A 6,398-nucleotide genomic window follows, 5' to 3' on the forward strand; every position below is an offset into this window, starting at 1 on the left:
TCTACTTTACTATTTATATTTTTGACAGCTTTTACTTTTACTTCACTACATTCCTAAAGAAACAATGTACTTTTTACTCCATACATTTCCCCTGACAAACAAAAGCACTTGTTACATTTTGAATGCTTAGCAGGACAGGAAAATGGTCCAATTCAAGCACTTATCAAGAGAACATCCCTGGTAATCCTTACAGCCTCTGATCTGACAGACTCACTAAACACACATGCTTGGTTTGTAAATTATGTCTGAGTGTTGGAGTGTGCTCCTGGTTATCTGTAAATGATGTCTGAGTGTTGGAGTGTGCTCCTGGTTATCTGTAAATGATGTCTGAGTGTTGGAGTGTGCTCCTGGTTATCTGTAAATGATGTCTGAGTGTTGGAGTGTGCTCCTGGTTATCTGTAAATGATGTCTGAGTGTTGGAGTGTGCTCCTGGTTATCTGTAAATGATGTCTGAGTGTTGGAGTGTGCTCCTGGTTATCCGTAAATAAACTAAACTAGAAAATGGTGCCGTCGGGTTTGATTAATATAAGGAATTTGAAATGATTTATGTTTAAGAATATTTTAGCAATTACATTTACTTTTGATACTTAAATATATTTCAACCAAATACTTTTAGACTTTTACTAAAGAAGTATTTTACTGGGTGACTTTCACCTTTACTTGAGTCCTTTTCTATTAAGGCATCTTTACTTTTACGCAAGTATGACAATTGGGTCCTTTTTCCACCACTGAATCTAGCACGGTCAATATTTGCAAGTTTGAAAGTTTGTGCGAGTGTGAGTGTGTGTGTGTGTGTGTGTGTGTGTGTGTGTGTGTGTGTGTGTGTGTGTGTGTGTGTGTGTGTGTGTGTGTGTGTGTGTGTGTGTGTGTGTGTGTGTGTGTGTGTGTGTGTGTGCGGAGGGGAGAATGCCCACTTAACCTGATGTGATCTTAGATAAGAGAAAGACACTTTCCCTCGTGGTCCTGTGTGTGTTTAGGGATGTGTGTCTGTGGGGGCCTGTGTTTGTGTCTAGCTCAAAGTGAATCAACCGGAAAACAGCACACCCCATACAAAGGCTGGAAAAGAAACAGAGACTGATTCCAGAGAAATAATCAATAAATACCTGTTTTCTCCTCCTCACCTGTTTCTTGCCCTACCGTTCTCATCCTCCTTTCTCGCTTTCTTTAGGCAGCAGGTGTTGCAAGTGTGAGGCTATGAGACAGAAAAAAGAGAGTGAGAAAGAAGAGAGAGCGAGAATAAGAAAGAAAGAAAGAAAGAAAGAAAGAAAGAAAGAAAGAAAGAAAGAAAGAAAGAAAGAAAGAAAGAAAGAAAGAAAGAAAGAAAGAAAGAAAGAAAGAAAGAAAGAAAGAAAGAAAGTGCATGAGAAACTGAGGCTTCTATAATCATAACTCAGACAGGGGGAAGTTTATTGCGCTGGATGTCCAGAGTATTGTAGTGTGTGTGTGTGTGTGTGTGTGTGTGTGTGTGTGTGTGTGTGTGTGTGTGTGTGTGTGTGTGTGTGTGTGTGTGTGTGTGTGTGTGTGTGTGTGTGTGTGTGTGTGTGTGTGTGTGTTTGTGAAGGTTCCAGTGGCCAGGGTCACTGAGGACAACGACCTGTGCAATAGGACTGGAGCAGAGCTCAGGTAGACACTGACTGATATGCAAACTGAGCCAGTGACTGCCTCTGAGGCTTGTGTCACCCATGATGGAAGATCTCATCCTACATCCAGGACAACACTCCTTGGTATCAGATAGATGCAGCTACTGCAACACTGGAATGGCCTGAGGCTGCAGGGGAAACTCGCTGCTCTGGGCTGTGCTGATCACTCTGTCTCCCATTCCATGTACCAGAATGCTGCCATTGGCGAGGACATTCTCACCTTTACTGTTAAGTCGAGGCTGCAAGTTCTACCAACAACATATAATCTAGCACTCTGCTACCCTGCATACCGTGACCCATTCTGTATTCTACATGAATCAAATGTAATGGAGTCCATTGCCCATGTTGTGAATGGCTGCTGTTCATTAATAGACATGGCCGCCTTGGTGACCAGATAGCCAGCAAAGTGAGACAAGTGGTCTCACCAACAGCACATATGCATAAACATTCTTCTGTAAGGGGAAGCTGGTTTGATGTTGATGATGATGTGTTTTCCTGTGTGTCAAATACACCAGATACTGTATTGTTGTTGTGGAGGGAGGCCAGGGGGAGGAGCTGATTTTGGAAGTGGGCTGCTCATTGGATGGCTACATGGAGCAGGCCTTTGCCTAGAAGCTGCTTAAGTACCAGTCCCTTGTGGCACGCTGGGACATCCTCGGGTGGAGGTGCAAGATGATGGCGCTGATATTCGGCAGTCTCAGCCACGTACACAGGCTTGCAGTGCGTGGCCTCCAGATTCCGGGCCTGACAAAAACTAGGGCAAAGCAATTGGCTTTGGTACTGCTCTGTTTCAGTTGTCACAGGCAGCCTAGCTGTTTGGAGAAGGTGTTGATTCTGTACCCTTGAGTGCCATGCATACAGGGACATTTTAAATGTTTGGATCCTTTTTTGTAAATGTGATTGGTGGATTCAAATAAAGTATTTAAAATGTGTGTGATGTGTTATGTATGTGTGTGTGTTCGTGTGTGTGTTTGCAGTGTGTGTGTGTGTGTGGTGTGTGTGTGTGTGTGTGTTTGCAGTGTGTGTGTGTTTGCAGTGTGTGTTTGCAGTGTGTGTGTGTGTTGTGTTTGCAGTGCAAGGCGCCACAGTGTAGCGCAACGCCAAGGTCCCTGCTTTCTCTGGTTACTCATTTACATTTCCATTTTATTCATTTAGCAGACGCTCTTATCCAGAGCGACTTACAGTAGTGAATGCATACATTTCATACATTTCTTGTTGTTGTGGCCCCCCGTGGGAATCGAACCCACAACCCTGGCGTTGCACACACCATGCTGGCGTTGCAAACACCATGCTCTACCACTGAGCCACAGGGAAGACTCATCAGCTGTGTGTGTGACGCCCAGGGGTAAATGTTCTGGGGGTCCTGTGGCATTGTTGTTTCCAGGGTAACGGGCCAGGTGTGTGGGCCGAGACCATATAAAACCTGTCCTCCCAGAGTACCTTTGTGACAGACGGATGAGCCAGCTCATGTTGCTATGGAGAAATGCTGTCCTGACTCAGAACTTTCTCCCAGGACTCCCTCAGCTTCATCACACACACATTTGCTTTGTCTCCGAGTCTCTCGCTTCCTCTATCTTTCTCTCTCTCTCTCTGCTCGCTCTGTCTCTTTCTCTCATACACGCACGCACACAGAGAGACATGTGAGTGTGTGGGCTGGCAGCATGCTGCGTATAGTGAGGGTCCTTAGAGGATAATGGTTTATTTTCACTTAAACACACAGCAGGAGACTGGCAGCCACTTACAACATACTTACCCATGTACTGTACATAGACACAATCACACACAGAGTACTGGAGGGGAGGTGATTTAAGGGTAATGGGCTGTCTGGAAACACCCCAGGGGGCATCGGAGGGACACAAGGACACACACACACTTGAGTTATCTTGGGTAGAGTATCCCTAGGCCTAATGGTACTGTACTGTTTGGGTTTTACAGTTTTCATGGAAGCCATGTTGGCACCAATGTTCCAGAGACAGTTATGTCCTCGTTAGAATAGCAATAAGAATGTACCATAGTGGATAGTTGTACGTTTTGACTCTGGTTGATAGCCTACTAGAAGAGGGGATAAATAACACACACACAGACACTTTCACAAACACACCTCATCCCTGACGTCTGCAGGAAAACCAATCACATGTGTATTGTTCCTGTGGGATTGTGGGATTGTCCCACGGCCAAAGACCAGTAAATCAGTTCAGCGCAATAGAACTCTGGGTAGCTGAGTGAGTGAGTGTGTGTGTGTGTGTGTGTGTGTCCTCCAGTCCATGTTCCGATCCTGATCTTCACGCAACCTCCCAACATTACTCACTGTCCCCCTCTGTTGGCCAGTCTGTTCAGAAGCTCAATGATGATCTTTCAGTCTGACTCATTTACTGCACCTTCTCACGTCCCAGGTGCTGCACATGGGTTTGAGTTTTTTCTAACAATGTAACCTGATCAGGAAAAACTCCTGAACCCTATAGGATGTACACTGAGTGTACAAAACATTAAGCACACTTTCCTAATATTGACTTGCACACCCTTTTGCCCTCAGAACAACCTCAATTTGTGGGGGCATGGACTCTACAAGGTGTCAAAAGCGTTCCACAGGGATGCTGGCCCATGTTGACTCCAATTCTTCCACAGTTGTGTCAAGTAGTGCGCCTGGCACCTACTACCATACCCCGTTCAAAGGCACTTAAATCTTTTGTCTTGTCCATTCACCCTCTGAATGGCACACATCCATGTCTCAATTGGGTCATAGCTTAAAACTCCATCTTTAACCTGTCTCCTCCACTTAATCTACATTGATTGAAGTGGATTTAACAGGTGCCATCAATAAGGGATCATATCTTTCACCTGGATTCACATGGTCAGTCTATGTCACGGAAAGAGCAGGTGTTCGTAATGTTTTAAAATAGAAAAGTGGTGCGTGCATATGTATTCACCCCCTTTGCTATGAAGCCCCTAAATATGATCTGGAGGCAACCAATTACCTTCAGAAGTCACATAATTAGTTAAATAAAGTCCACCTGTGTGCAATCTAAGTGTAACATGATCTGTCACATGATCTCAGTATATATATACACCTGCTCTGAAAGGCCCCAGAGTCTGCAACACCACTAAGCAAGGGATACCACCAAGCAAGCGACACCATGAAGACCAAGGAGCTCTCCAAACAGGTCAGGGACAAAGTTGTGGAGAAGTACAGATCAGGGTTGGGTTATAAAATAATATCAGAAACTTTGAACATCCCACGGAGCACCATTAAGTCCATTATTAAAAAATTGAAAGAATATGGCACCACAACAAACCTGCCAAGAGAGGGCCGCACACCAAAACTCACAGACCAGGCTAGGAGGGCATTAATCAGAGAGGCAACAAAGAGACCAAAGATAACCCTGAAGGAGCTGCAAAGCTCCACAGCGGAGATTGGAGTATCTGTCCATAGGACCACTTTAAGCTGTACACTCCACAGAGCTGAGCTTTACGGAAGAGTGGCCAAAAAAATCCATTGCTTAAAGAAAAAAATAAGCAAATACATTTGGTGTTCGCCAAAAGACATGTGGGAGACTCCCAAAACATATGGAAGAAGCTACTCTGGTCAGATGAGACTAAAATTGAGCTGTTTGGCCATCAAGGAAAATGCTAAGTCTGGTGCAAACCCAAAACCTCTCATCAGCCCGAGAACCACATCCCCAAAGTGAAGCATGGTGGTGGCAGCATCATGCTGTGGGGATGTTTTTCATCGGCAGGGACTGGGAAACTGGTCAGAATTGAAAGAATGATGGATGGCGCTAAATACAGGGAAATTCTTGAGGGAAACCTGTTTCAGTCTTCCAGAGATTTGAGACTGGGACGGAGGTTCGCCGTCCAGCAGGACAGTGACCCAAAGCATACTGCTAAAGCAACACTCTAGTGGTTTAAGGGGAAACATTTAAATGTCTTGGAATGGTCTAGTCAAAGCCCAGACCTCAATCCAATTGAGAATCTGTGGTATGACTTAAAGATTGCTGTACACCAGCGGAACCCATCCAACTTGAAGGAGCTGGAGCAGTTTGCCTTGAAGAATGGGCAAAAATCCCAGTGGCTAGATGTGCCAAGCTTATAGCGATATACCCCAAGAGACTGTAATTGCTGCAAAAGGTGGCTGTACAAAGTATTTACTTTGGGGGGGTGTATACTTATGCATGCTCAAGTCTTCAGTTTTTTTGCATCTTCAAAGTGGTGGCATTTTGTGTAAATGAAATGATACAAACCCCCCAAAAAATCTATTTTAATTACAGGTTGTAAGGCAACAAAATTGGAAAAATGCCAAGGGGGGTGAATACTTTTGCTTTTGCAAGCCACTGTATCTTGAAAACTTGATTGCCTACATGTTAACATTTGGGGAATGTATCAGCAGTGGACTAATGAAACATATACAAAAAAAAAATTGGGGTTGGAATTTTCCTTGAAGACTAATGTCTGCAAATGAACATGTTGCTTTTTACATGGACATTTCTGCTCCGGACATCATTAGGCCTATTAAACAATGCCCTATTACTATTTGTATTATTCATATTTGTGTTGATATTATTAGTAATAGTAGTAGCAGTAGGCCTAGTAGTAGTCATAGTAATATTATACCTTTCAGGCTTACTATTTGTACCATTATCACCATTATTACGGCAGTCTAAAATACAGTGATTTTCAGTGAGGCTTTAAATAGCCTTCTGACCACAGAATATTTGGCATGGGACAGGGTTGAGCAATACTTTGCCAAGAAGTGTGTGTGTG

This window comes from Salmo salar, chromosome ssa22 (genome assembly GCF_905237065.1).
Source record: "Salmo salar chromosome ssa22, Ssal_v3.1, whole genome shotgun sequence".
Taxonomy (NCBI): domain Eukaryota; kingdom Metazoa; phylum Chordata; class Actinopteri; order Salmoniformes; family Salmonidae; genus Salmo; species Salmo salar.